The sequence below is a fragment of the Stomoxys calcitrans genome, chromosome 1, assembly GCF_963082655.1.
Source record: "Stomoxys calcitrans chromosome 1, idStoCalc2.1, whole genome shotgun sequence".
Lineage (NCBI taxonomy): Eukaryota > Metazoa > Arthropoda > Insecta > Diptera > Muscidae > Stomoxys > Stomoxys calcitrans.
The window spans coordinates 247,197,531-247,212,901 of NC_081552.1; positions in this window are offsets into that span (position 1 = coordinate 247,197,531).

A 15,371-nucleotide genomic window follows, 5' to 3' on the forward strand; every position below is an offset into this window, starting at 1 on the left:
AATAGAAGAAAGATGTCGAAGGGCCTAAGGCAAATCACTGTCCCAAATTTCAGCAAAATCGGATAATAAATGTGACTTTTATGGGCCTAAGACCATGAATCGGAGGATCGGTCTATATGGCAGCTATATCCAAATCTGAACCGATCAAAACCAAATTGACGAAGGGTGTCGAAGGGCCCAATACAACTCACTGTCCCAAATTTCAGCAAAATCGGATAATAAATGTGACTTTTATAGGCCTAAGACCCTAAATCGGAGGATCGGTCTTTATGGCAGCTACATCCAAATCTGAACCGATCGGAGCCAAATTGACGAAGGATGTCGAAGGGCCTAACACAACTCACTGTCCCAAATTTCAGCAAAATCACATAATAAATGTTGCTTTTATGGGCCTAAGACCCTAAATCGGAGGATCGGTCTATATGGCAGCTATATCCAAATCTGGACCGATCTGAACCAAATTGACGAGGGATATTGAGCGGCCTAACAAAACTCACTGTCCCGAATTTCATCAAAATCGGATAATAAATGTGGCTTTTATGGGCCTAAGATCCTAAATCGGAAGATCGGTCTATATGGCAGCTATACCAAAATCTCAACCGATCTGAGCCATATTGACGAAGGATGTCGAAGGGCCTAAGACAACTCACTGTCTCGAGTTTCAGCAAAATCGGATAATAAATGTGGCTTTTAAGCGCCTAAGACCTTAAATTGGAGGATCGGTCTATATGGCAGCTATATCCAAATCTGAACCGATCTATGCCAAATTGACGGAGGATATTGAAGGGCCTAACACAACTCACTGTCCCAAATTTCAGCAAAATCGGATAATAAATGTGGCCTTTTTGGCCTAAGACCCTAAATCGGCGGATCGGTCTATATGGGCGCTATATCAAGATATAGTCCGATATAGCCCATCTTCGAACTTAATCTGCTTATGGATAAAAAAGATCCTGTGCAAAATTTCAGCTCAATATCTCTATTTTTGAAGGCTGTGGCGTGATTTCAAGAGACAGACGGACAGACGGACGGACATGTCTAGATCGTCTTAGATTTTTACGCTGATCAAGAATATATATACTTTATAGGGTCGGAAATGGATATTTCGATGTGTTGCAAACGGAATGACAAAATGAATATACCCCCATCCGTCGGTGGTGGGTATAAAAATCCGAAAAATATTTAGTTTATTTTTTTGAAAACTTGAGATTTTCCTAACTCAACTCGACGGGCTGAAATTTCAACGATTCAGGCAAAAATTAGGTTTTTTTTATGTGTCAGATGCCCATTATGATGATTACAAGCCCCCACCTCGCCCAGTAGTTTGGTGTCCTGCAATGGAAGAACCGCCCTTCCCTACGCAAGCATGGACCTACCTACGCAGGAGCCTGACTCAACCCCCTGTGGGAACCATCCTGTTTTCTCAACAAACCACAGGAGAGATACCAGAGGTATGTTCGCAAGTTCACCCAGATCACAGAAGAATCGGCCCCTCAGAAATGAGAGTCTACGTCTCTGCAGACCCGGACAGGAACACAGCAAGTGCTCAATAGTCTCCTCCTCATCCTTATCGAGACAACTCCTACAGAAGTCATTGTGCGGTATTCCCATGGGCGCCGCCATGCGGCCTATGGCACAGTGTCCGCTATGACCCCTGTCAAGGTACTCATCGACCTCTTATAGAACGCCAGAAACTCCCTCGTCCTCCTCCGGTCGATGACCGGCCATAGCGCCTTTGCAGTCCGGCAATCATCCACCGTGTGTTCAGTAGCTTGAAAAATGGCACGTAGGCAAGACCGTTGACTGGTTCGCCCGACGCAGACGAATCACTTCTGGAGCACTCGTCCGCCCTCTCATTCTCGGGAATTCCCTTATTCCCTGGAACCCATGTCAAAGCCTATCCAGGGACTCCAAACAATCCGCCACGCATCTCGACCTCACCATCCTCCACCCTAAGGCCTTGTGCGCCGCCATACTGTCCACATAAATTCTGAGTTTCGAGGGCGCTAAGCCCCTTGACAGAATTTCTCTTGCGGCTACTGCAATGGCACAGACCTCTGCCTGAAAGACCGTACGTACACTCGTTCGGCAGCCTCAGAGACTTACTGATATTGAGTGCATCAGAGTAGACCCCCAATCCAGTCCCTGAGTCCATCTTGGAGCCATCTGTGTAGATCGAGGTCTCATCCCCCTCAAGTACACCATTCGCCCTCCAGGGGGACGCCCCTCAGGAAATGGAATCGCGAATGCCCTCATTCCAGCCGGCACTGGTGCCAGGTAGTCGGAGATCCTTCTCAGTCTACCCTAAGTATCCATAACACCCAGAATCGAACTGTGGCCGCAACCACCCTCCTTCGGCATACCAAGCTCTCTCAGCCTAAGTGCGACCCTGGCGGCTCAGTTTCAAATATAGGCCCCAATGGGCTTCATATACAGCATCGCCTCCAGGCCTGCGTGCGATGCGGATCTCAGCGCCCCTGTGATCCCGACGCAGGTCAGTCTCTGGACCTTCTCGAACTCCTTCGCATACGTCCTCTTTCCTACGGCGTCCCACCATACCAGTGCTCCATAGGCCAGTTCGACATTCTTCTTCATCTATCGTTTTAAGGTTTTGCAGCCATATAGGGAGCATTTATCGTCCGATGTCGCCGAAATTTGGGACAGTGAGTTGTGTTAGGCCCTTCGATATCTTTCTTCAATTTGGCCCAGATCGGTCTACATTTGGATATAGCTGCCATATAGACCGATCTTTTTATCTAAGGTTTTGGGCCCATAAAAGGCGCATTTATTATCCGATGTCGCCAAAATTTAAGACCGTTAGTTGTGTTAGGCCCTTTGATAGCCTTCTTCAATTTGAACCAGATCGATCAAGATTTGGATATAGCTGCCATATACACCGATCTGCCGATTTAGGGTCGTAGTCGCCCATAAAAGCCACATTTATTATCCGATCTTGCTGAAACTTGGGACAGTGCGTTGTGTTAGGCCCTCCGACATTCTTCTTCAATTTGGTTCAGATCGGTTCAGATTTGGATATGGCTACCATATAGACCGATCTTTTTATATAGGGTTTTGGGCCCATAAAAGGCGCATTTATAGTCCGATTTCGCCGATATTTGGGACAGTGAGTTAAGTTAAGCCGCTTGACATATTTCTGCAATTTGGCTCAGATCGGTCCAGATTTGGATATAGCTGCCATATAGACCGATCTCTCGATATAAGATTTTGAGCCCATAAAATGCGAATTTATTGTCCGATTTTGTTGAAATTTGGTACAATGAGTTGTGTTAGACCCATCGATAGCCTTCTTAAATTTTGTTCAGATCGGTTCAGATTCGGATGTAGCTGCCATATATTCCTATCTCTCGATTTAGGGTTTTGAGCCCATAAAAGCCACATTTATTATCCGATTTTGCCGAAATTCGGGACAGAGAGTTGTGTTAGGCGCTTTGACATCTTTCTTCAATTTGGCCCAGATCGGTCTAGATTTGGATATAGCTGCCATATAGACCAATCTCTCGATTTAAGGTTTTAGAGCCATAAAATGCGCATTTATTGTCGAATTTCGCCAAAATTTGGGACAGTGAGTTGTGTTAGACCCTTCGATAGCCTTCTTAAATTTGGCCCAGATCGCGTCAGATTTGGATATAGCTGCCATATAGACCGATCTCTCGATTAAAGGTTTTGGGCTCATAAAAGGCGGATTTATTTTCCGAAATCGCTGAAATTTGGGAAAGCGAGTTGTGTTAGGACCTTCGACATTTTTCTGCAACTTGGCCCAAATCGTTCAAGATTTGGATATAGCTGCCATATAGACTGAACTCTCGATTTAAGGTTTTGGGGACATGGAAAGAGCATTAATTGTCCGATGTCGGCGAAATTTGGGACAGTGAGTTGTGTTGGGCCCTTCGACATCCTTCTTGAATTTGGACTTGATCGCTTCAGATTTGGATATAGCTGCCATATAGACCGATCTCTTGATTTACGGTGACTTATGTTAGGCTTTTCGACATCCGTGTCGTATATGATTCAGATCGGTCTTAGTATTAACCCCAAAAATAGTTTAAATGCTTGGCCATACTTACTTTCATGTTTGCTCTACACCAGCGTCTACTTACCTCCTCCTAGTTGTTATGTCATGCACGCATATTCGATATGCCACTCAATTAATCATTCAGGCCAAAAAAAAAGTCTTTGTAAATGTGTGTTTTTTTTTAATTTTTTTGAAATCAATATTTCGTTTTTATTTATGTTTCTTGAAATTTTTTCCTTGATTGAAATTTAATTAAATGCTATTTAAATAAGTTTTTATATTTTTGCAGTATTATTACATTTCTCATACATACTTTTGTTTCTTCATTTGTTTACTTAAGTTTGGAACTTTAAGAGTTTCATTTAGTTGTGGGTTTTTTGTTTTCTTGATTAGTTTTTAATTTATCTTTAGTTGATTTCGATATAAATACAACAGCAAATTGAGTTGTTGCTGTTACCGATGTCGGGCCAACCTAACTTAGAAATGGTAATGGGGGCAAAAAATTTACAAAATTGTTGGCAAGAAAAACAAAACAACTCATACAAATAAAACTCAATAATGACCATTAAAAAAACCCAATATTTATAATGCTCCAACATTTTTCTCTGTACATTTGACATATACAATGGGTAAATTTATAAAAATAATACACAACTTAAGAAACATTTTTAAGACTAAAATACAATAAAGAGGAAATTTTAAACTACAACTTAGTTTACATACATCTAACTATTCCAAATATATTGCAATTTCTTATTTTTATTTTTTTTTTTGTTGGAGAAAACATATTTTTATTGAATAAAAAAAAAAATTCTTTACAAATGAATAAACAATATAACTAACTATAAAAACATATAAATACATACATACAATCATCATCATATACATTCCAAGAACAATTATATATACACAAAAATGCTAAATGCAATGCCTTCTTTACATTGCCTTGCACTTTAGAGAAACATAAAAAAATTGGTTAAATTTAAACGAATTCTAAAAACTTAAAATAAACAACACACCCACGCTGGACACGACTAGTCTTTGGTTTCAAAATAAATAGTATTTGGGGTGAGGGGTTAGGGGGGCAAATATCCCATCAGGACAAACACAAAAAATATTCTCTCTATGCACTCTCATAAAGCCTTCATCATCAAGCAGAAAATTACCAAAAAATGCCAAAATTTTGTAAAGTTTTAAATGAAATTTTTTACTTAATTTGTATAGGGAAGGGGGATAAAGAACAAGTAAAAAGGCATTAAGTTCGACCGGACCGAACTTTGGATACCCGCCTATATGGCAGCTATATGCAAATCTGAACCGATCTGCACCAAATTGAAGAAGAATATCGAAAGACCTAACACAACTCACTGTCCCGAATTTCGGCGACATCGAACAATAAATGCGCCTTTTATGAGGCCTAAACCTCAAAACCGAAGATCGGTCTATATGGCAGCTATACCCAAATCTGGATCTATTTGGGCCATATAAAGGAAGGATGTCAACTGGCCTAACGCAACTCACTGTCCCAAATTTTGGCAAAATCGGACTATAAATGCGCCTTTTATGGGACCAAGACTTTAAATCGAGATATCGGTCTATATGGCAGCTATATCCAAATCTGCACCGATATGGGCCAAATTGAAGAAGGATGTCGAAAAGCCTAACATAACTCACTGTCCCAAATTTCAGCAAAATTGGACAATAAATGCGTCTTTTATGGACCCAAAACCTTAAATCGAGAGATCGGTTTATACGACAGCTATATCCAAATGTGAACCGATCTGAGCCAAATTGAAGAAAGATATTGAAGGTCCTAGTACAACCCACTGTCCCAAATTTAAGCGACATAGGCCAATAAATGCGCCTTTTATGGGACCAAAAACCTCAAATCCGAAGATCGGTCTATATGGTAGCTATATTCAAATCTGCACCGATCTGGTACGAATTGAAGAAGGATGTCGAAATTGAAGAAGGATGTCGGAGAGTCTAACACAACTCACTGTCCCAAATTTCAGCAAAATCGAATAATAAATGCGCCATATATGGGCCAAAAACCTTAAATCGAGAGATCGGTCTATACGGCAGCTATATGCAAATCTGAACCGATCTGAAAAAAATTTAAGAAGGATAACGAAGGGCCTTACATAACTCACTAGTTCAAATTTCAGCAATTTCGAACAATAAATGCGCCTGTTATGGCCCCAAAACCATAAATCGAGAGATCGGTCTATATGGCAGCTATATTCAAATCTGAACCGATCTGGGCCAGATTGAAGAAAGATATTGAAGGGCCTAGTAGAACTCACTGTCCCAAATTTCATCAAAATCGGACAATAAATGAGCCTTTTATGGCCCTAAAACCTTAAATCGAGAGATCGGTCTATATGGCAGTTATATTCAAATCTGGACCGATCTGAGCCATATTGAAGAAAGATGTCGAAAGTTCCAGCACAACTCACCGTCCCAATTTCTCATAAAATCGAACAATAAATGCGCCTTTTATGGGCCAAAAACCTTTAATCGAGAGATCGGTCTATATGACAGCTATATCCAAATCTGAACCGATCTGAGCCAAATTGAAAAAGGATGTCGAAAGTCCTAATACAACTCACTGTCCCAAATTTCAGCAAAATCGAACAATAAATGCGCCTTTTATGGGCCCAAAATCGAGAGATCGGTCTATACGACAGCTATATAACAGCTATACCCAAATCTGAACCTATTTGGACCAAATTAAAAAAGGATATCAACTGGCCTAACGCAACGCACTGTCCCAAGTTTTGGCAAAATCGGACAACAAATGCGCCTTATATGGCCTCAAAACCTTAAATCGGAGGATCGGTCTATATAGCAGCTATATGCATATCTGAACCGATCTGGGCCAAATTGACGAAGGATGTCGAGGGGCTTAACACAACTCACTGTCCCAGATTTCGGCGACATCGAACAATAAATGCGCCTTTTATGAGGCCTAAACCTCAAAACCGAAGATCGGTCTATATGGCAGCTATACCCAAATCTGGATCTATTTGGGCCATATAAAGGAAGGATGTCAACTGGCCTAACGCAACTCACTGTCCCAAATTTTGGCAAAATCGGACTATAAATGCGCCTTTTATGGGACCAAGACTTTAAATCGAGATATCGGTCTATATGGCAGCTATATCCAAATCTGCACCGATATGGGCCAAATTGAAGAAGGATGTCGAAAAGCCTAACATAACTCACTGTCCCAAATTTCAGCAAAATTGGACAATAAATGCGTCTTTTATGGACCCAAAACCTTAAATCGAGAGATCGGTTTATACGACAGCTATATCCAAATGTGAACCGATCTGAGCCAAATTGAAGAAAGATATTGAAGGTCCTAGTACAACCCACTGTCCCAAATTTAAGCGACATAGGCCAATAAATGCGCCTTTTATGGGACCAAAAACCTCAAATCCGAAGATCGGTCTATATGGTAGCTATATTCAAATCTGCACCGATCTGGTACGAATTGAAGAAGGATGTCGAAATTGAAGAAGGATGTCGGAGAGTCTAACACAACTCACTGTCCCAAATTTCAGCAAAATCGAATAATAAATGCGCCATATATGGGCCAAAAACCTTAAATCGAGAGATCGGTCTATACGGCAGCTATATGCAAATCTGAACCGATCTGAAAAAAATTTAAGAAGGATAACGAAGGGCCTTACATAACTCACTGTCCCAAATTTCAGCAAAATCGAACAAAAAATGCGTCTTTTTTGGGCCAAAAACCTTAAATCGAAAGATCGGTCTATATGGCAGTTATATTCAAATCCGGACCGATCTGAGCCATATTGAAGAAAGATGTCGAAAGTCCCAGCACAACTCACCGTCCCAATTTCTCATAAAATCGAACAATAAATGCGACTTTTATGGCCCCAAAACCTAAAATCGAGAGATCGGTCTATATGGCAGCTATATCCAAATCTGGACCGATCTGGGCCATATTGCAGAGTTATGTCAAAGAGTCTAATAAAACACACTGTCCCAAATTTCGGTGACATTGGCCAATAAATGCGCCTTTTATGGGCCTAAGGCCCTAAATCGGAGGATCGGTTTATATGGCAGCTATATCCAAGTCTGGACCGATCTGAGCCAAATTGAAGAAGGATGTAGAAGGGCCTAATACAATTCACTGTCCCAAATTCCAGCAAAATCGGAGAATAAATGCGACTTTTATGGCCAAAAAACCTCTAATCGGAGGATCGGTCTATATGGCAGCTATATCCAAATCTGAACCGATCTGGGCCAAATTGACGAAGGATGTCGAGGGGCTTAACACAACTCACTGTCCCAAATTTCGGCGACATTTTTCGATATCGGAAGGGGAACGGACCCTCCCCCTCATGAGAAAAACACAACCCAAATCAAAAGTGATCCGATCGGGACAATGGGGGTATCAAAGCAAAGGTATTGGAGAGTAGAGTACGAATTTCATAATAAAAGTTGGGCCCAAGTGCCCTTGGGGCCGCCCCAGCCCCAAAACCCCTTAAAATAGGTTTATTTGACGATCATGACAATATGGGACTCAAATGAAAGGTATTTGGGAGTGGATTACAAATAGGTCAAAAAGTAGGAAAAGGCTTTATAATGTTTTGATAACGGAAGGGGGCGGACCCTCCACCGCTACCCCAAAAACATCATTCAAAATCTAAAGTGGACCGATAAGGACAATATGGGTATCAAATGAAAAGTATGCGGGAGTAGATAAAGAATATGGCATACAAATTCATGTCAAAGTATAGGGGGTCACACCACCCCCACAAAAATGCCCATAATGGGCACATTAGCCAATCACGGATATATGGAGCTCGGTTAATTTGTTCCGTATAGACTGAAAAACGGCAGAACTGATTTTCTCGAAATTTTCGCTTATTGTGTAGGTTGGTTTGGAAGGAAACATAGGCTATATAATTTTTCGGTATCGGAAGGGGGACGGACCCTCCCCCTCATGCCAAAAACACAACCCAAAATCAAAAGTGGACCGATCGGGACAATGTGGGTATCAAATTAAAGGTATTGGAGAGTAGAATTCGAATACAGTATTAAAATTTCTGTCCAAGTATCCAGCGGGCCCCCCAACCCCAAAACTCCCCCATACAGACATATTGGACTTTCATTTCAATATGGGACTCAAATGAAAGGTATTCGGGAGTAGATTTCGAATCTGGCATACAAAATCAGATCGAAGTGTAGGAGGTCACGCCAACCCTCAAAAACGCCATTAGACCGACTATGACTATATGAGACTTGACTAAAACGATTTTCTTAAATTTTTCATAGATTGTGTAGGTTGGTCTGCAAGGAAACATAGCCTATATAATTTTTCGATATCGGGAGGAGGCGGACCCTCCCCTCATGCCAAAAACACAACCCAAAATCAAAAGTGGACCGATCGGGACAATGTGGGTATCAAATTAAAGGTATTGGAGAGTAGAATACGAATATGGTATAAAAATTTGAGTCTAAGTACCCATCGGGCCCCCCAAACCCAAAACTCCCCCATACAGACATATTGGACTTTCATTTCAATATGGGGCTCAAATGAAAGGTATTAGGGAGTAGATTTCGAATTTGGCATACAAAATCAGATCGAAGTATAGGAGGTCAAGCAACCACCCGCAAACGCCATTAGACCCATTATGACTATATGAGACTTGACAAAAACGATTTTCTTAAAATTTCATAAATTGTGTAGGTTGGCCTGCAAGTAAACATAGGCTATATAATTTTTCGGTATCGGAAGGGGAAGGGACCCTCCCCCACATGCCAAAAACACAACCCAAAATCAAAAGTGGACCGATCGGGACAATGTGGGTATAAAATTAAAGGTATTGGTGAGTAGATTACGAAAATGGTATGGGAATTTGAGGCTAAGTATGCAGCGGCCGATCCCCCGATTTATGGTCTTAGGCCCATAAAAGCCACATTTATTATCCGATTTTGCTGAAATTTGAGATGGTGAGTTGTCTTAGGCCCTTCGACATCTTTCTTCAATTTGGCCTTGATCGGTTAAGATTTAAATATAGCTGTCATATAGACCGATTTCTCGATTTAATGTTTTGGGCCATAAAAGGCGCATTTATTGTCCGATTTCGCTGAAATTTTGGGACAGTTAGTTAGGTTAAGCCCCTTGATATACTTCAGAGATATGGCACAGATCGGTCCAGATTTTGATATAGCTGCCATATAGACCGATTCTAGGTTTTGGGGCATAATAGGAGCCTTTAATGTCCGATGTCGTTGAAATTGGAAACAGTGAGTTGTGTTAGGTCCTTCGACATTCTTCTTCACTTTGGCCCAGATCGTTCCAGATTTGAATATAGCTGCTATATAGACCGATCCTCCGATTCAGGGTCTTAGGCCCATAAAAGGAGCATTTATTGTCCGATGTCGCCGAAATTTGGGACAGTGATTTTAGTTAAGCCCCTTGACATACTTCATAAATATGGCACAGATCGGTCCAGATATGGATATAGCTGCCATATAGACCGATTTATCGATTTTTGGGGCATAGTAGGCGCATTTATTGTCCGATGTCGTTAAAATATGAAACAGTGAGTTGTGTTTCGACATTATTCTTCAGTTTGGCCCAGATCGGTAAAGATTTGATTATAGCTGTCATATAGACCGATTTCTCGATTTAAAGTCTTGTCCCCATAAATGCGCATTTATAATCCGATTTCACTGAAATTTGAGACAGGGACTTATGTTAGGCTTCTCGACATCCGTGTCGTATATGGGACTATATGGGACTCAAATGAAAGGTATTAGAAAGTAGATTACGAATATGACATTAAAAGTTGCATTCAAATCTAGATGGCGCTTTTCCTCCTAAAGATACGTCAAATGGGTTATTTGACTCATTATAGCAATATGGGACTCAAATGAAAGGTGTTCCTCCCTAAAGATACGTCAAATGGGTTATGGTTAAATGGGACTCAAATGAAAGGTATTAGAGAGTTGACTACGAGTATGACATTTAAATTCGCGTTCAAATCTAGATGGCGCTTTTCATCCTTAAGATACATCAAATGCCTTATTTGACCCATTATGCCAATATGGGACTCAAATGAAAGGTGTTTGAGAGTACAAAATGAATTTCATATCCAATATGGGAGGCAAGTGTTTTGGGGCACCAATATTAAGAGGGGATAAACACCGCTTTGTCCGATGTTCTCCAAGCAGTAAGATAAGCACCAACAGTAAGATAAATCCATTATGACAATATGGGACTCAAATGAAAGGCGTTCCTCCTAAAAAATACCTCAAATGGGTTACGGCTATATGGGATTCAAATGAAAGGTATTAGAGAGTAGACTACTAGTATGACATTTAAATTTGCGTTCAAATCTAGGTGGCGCTTTTCATCCTAAAGATACGCCAAATGGGTTATTTGACCCTATATGACAATATGGGACTCAAATTAAAGGTTATTTGACCCATTATGACAATATGAGACTCAAACCGCATTCAGGGCGAAGTGTCCCCACCTAAAAAAAGATATAAGAGAGTTAAAGCGGTGCACAGAAGCGGGTTCGGTTCGGCTAGTGACCAATATAAGTCAATAGAAATGTATTTTAGAATTAAAAAAAAAAAAAATTTGGACTTAGTCTCTTTCTGCTTGCTAACGGCTTTTATGAATCTACTTTTATTTTATTCAATGCTTAGGTTTAGGTTTAAGTACTCAATTATTTGTAGTTTTTCTTTTGTTTTAAGTTCAATTATTAAGAAAAAGATGAACATTAGTGGTTATATTTGTAATATTTGTTTATTTTCTTACTATTTTATGCTGTTGCTGCCGCCTATGTTTGTTGCTTTTTGTTTGCTCTCGTAAAAGGAATGCTTTAAGTTACAAAGTGTTTAGAATTTTTTTTTTTTTTTTCAATAATTCTGTATTTTCTGTTTTTTTCTTTGCTTAATTTCTTCACTTGCCTGGCTGGCTATATCATTAGGACGTACTCGTACTATGTAGTTTGAACGTGAGTTTTTTTTCCAACTTTTGTATTTCTTGTAATAATTGTAAAGAAAAGTTTATGTACAAAAAGTTTTTTGCTTATAGTTGTGTGTGTGTTTTTTTTTTTTCTTCTGTTAATTAAATAGTAAATATTAATTAATAGTTAAAGTTGCCTTTCCAATATCATGATATGCTTTTATTTGTGTTTTTTTTTTAGTTATTTCTGTTCTTTGCCTTATAGTTTTTTTTTTAGAGTTTGTTTGGTTTTTTTTTTTGTGTAGTTCTGTAAGGGGGCAATATTAAATATTTTGGAATGTTTTATAGTTTTATATAATTTTTGCATGACTTTCTTAATTTTCCTTTGTTTTTTGTTTTTTTTTTTTTGTAGATAAAATTTGCTTTGTTGTTGAACTGCGAAATTATTTCACAGTAGGTAAATTCTTTCACTTGACCTTAACAACCTTTATGATTTTGTTTTTTTTTTGCATGTTTTTTGTTTTTACTCCTCATAGAAAGAGAGGATATGCTGCCGCTGCTGCTGCTGACAAGTGGTAGGGAAAAAAGTCTATTCTTTAAAATATGTTCATAAAGTTTTTAACTAGAGTTGTTTGTTCGAAAAAAGTTTTTTTTTTGTTTTTTTCTGTGGTTTTCCTAGTTTGTTACAAATAAGTTTGTAAATTACCTGACAACAACCGAAAAACGTAGAACACCAAAAATAACAACAAGGCAATAAAGGATAAAACGTGACATGATTTTATTATGGCCACAACAGCAAGATGCACTTTTTCCTGTCTGTCTGTCTGTCGGTCTTCTTGTTTGCAACGCCCCCTCCTTCGTTTCGCGAGACTAGAGTTGATTTTTAGTTATGTTTTATTTGTGTTCTTAACATGTACATGTTTATCTCCTCCACCTCCATCCCCTCTGCCTCAATCACCCTCCCTTGGCTCAGCGACTTGTTTACCATAGCTTGCACCATTCACTTCACTTCGACGACATTAACATTTTCGACAATTGTTTAAAACAATTTGAACTTTATTGCTGCCGTGCAACGTGTCCGCTTTGTTGCGGCATGTGGCATGAAGGTGTTGTAGCCAAAAGACATTAAAACTTTTCAGACATTATTTTTCTGGTAAATGGCCGTAAAAATTTCCGAGAAATTATGTTAAAGTACAAATACAACGGAGGAAAGTTTTTATTATTTATCTTTAGAACGGGCTAGAGATTGGTTAAATTTTTTACATGGTAAGAAAATATAATCAGCAACTTGGAGAACACTATTTCTATGAAGAGATACCAGCTGGAGAAAGCCTGCTCCGGTGTGCCTTCTCTTACTCTCTTATTTTATCTGCGCCTTATATTGGCATTGTGAGGAGAGTCCTGTTTGGGGGGTACTGGTATGGGCTTTAAGATATTTCGTCCCAATGTGGATATCATATGGATGCTCTACTCCCAAATACCTTTCATTCGAGCCTCTAACTGCTATGATTGGTAAATAAGTACGGTATGGTGGATAATTGGGGGGGGGGGGGGGGAGGTGGACCGTCATATTCTTTCTCTAGTCTCCAATACCTTTAATGTGAGCCCCGTATTGCCATTAGGAGGTGGACCGTCAGATTCGTTCTCTACTCTCAAATACCTTTAATATGAGCCCCATATTGCCACTATTGCTTTGTATTTCCATTTAGCGGTATTTGAAGGTGGCACGGATCCCTGGGTAACCCACCCCAAATAGGGATACAAAATTTCTGTCCGTCCGTCCGTCTGTCTGTCGAAAGCACGCCAACTTTCGAAGGAGTAAAGCTAGCCGCTTAAAATTTCGCACAAAATACTTCTTTTTAGCGTAGGTCCGTTGTGATTGTAAATGGACCATATCGGTCCTTGTTTTGATGTAGCTGCCATATAAACCGATCTTGGGTCTTGACTTCTTAAGCCTCTAGAGGGCGCAGTTCTTATCCGATTAGAATGAAATTTTGCACGACGTGTTTCGTTATGATGTCCAACAACTACCAAGAATGGTTGAAATCGGTTTATAACCTGATATAGCTGTCATATAAACCGATCTGGGGTCTTGACTTCTTGAGTTGCTAGAGGGAGCAATTCCTATTCGATTGGAATGAAATTTCGCACAACGTGTTTTGTTATGATATCCAACAACTGTTCCACATAGGGTTCAAATTGGTTCATAACCTGATATAGCTGTCATATAAACCGATCTGGGGACTTGACATCTTGGGCTGCAAGAGGGCGCAATTCCTATCCGATTTTCCTGAAATTTTGTAGAACGGATCCTCTCATAACCATCAACATTTATTATGGTCTGAATCGGTCTATAGCCTGATACAGCTCCCATATAAATCGATATCTCTATTTAACTTCTTGAGCCCCCAAAGGGCGCAATTCTTATTCGGGGGGTTGTGCGGTTAGGTTAGGCCCCTCAACCACTAAGGAAAACATTTTTATAACGGGTTTGCCCTCTACTTATAAATACCTTTCATTTGATACCCATATTGCGTAAAACCTGTGAAAGACTCATGTTGGGGGGTTTTTTGATGGTTTCGGCGATATCGCGCTTTTTACAGCCCCAAAACCTTAAATCGAGAGATCGGCCTATATGGCAGCTATATTACAATCCGAACCGGTCTGGCCCAAATTGAAGAAAGATGTCGAGTGGCCTTGCACAACCCACTGTCCCGAATTTTGGCAAAATCGGACAATAAATGCAAATTTAATGGGCGCAAATCCTTCAATCAAGAGATCGGTCTATATAGCAGCTATATCCAAATATTTATCGATCTGGGCCAAATTGAAGAATGATGTCGAAGGGCCCAACACAACCCACTGTCCTAAATTTCAGCAAAATTGGACAATACATGTACTTTTTATGGCCCCAAAACCTTAAATCGAGAGATCGGTCTATATGGCAGCTATATCCAAATCTGAACCGATCGGAGCCAAATTGATGAAGGATATCGTAGGGTCTAACGCAACTCACTGTCCCAAATTTCATTAAAATCGGACAACAAATGCGCCCGTTATGGGAATAAGACCCTAAATCGGCGGATGGGTCTGTGTGACGGTCTATATGGGTGATATATCAAGATATTTTAAGATAAAGTCCGATATAGCCCATTTTTGAACTTAAGCTGCTTATGGACAAAAAGAGAATCTGTGCAAAGTTTCAGCTCAATATCTCAATTTTTAAAGTCTGTAGCGTGATCTCAAAAGACAGGCGGACTGACGGACGGACATGGCTAGATCGTCTTAGATTTTTATACTGATCAAGAATATCATATACACCCTCGTTCTTCGGTGGTGAGTATAAAAATGACTGTTTGGTGGGGTTTATGGGCC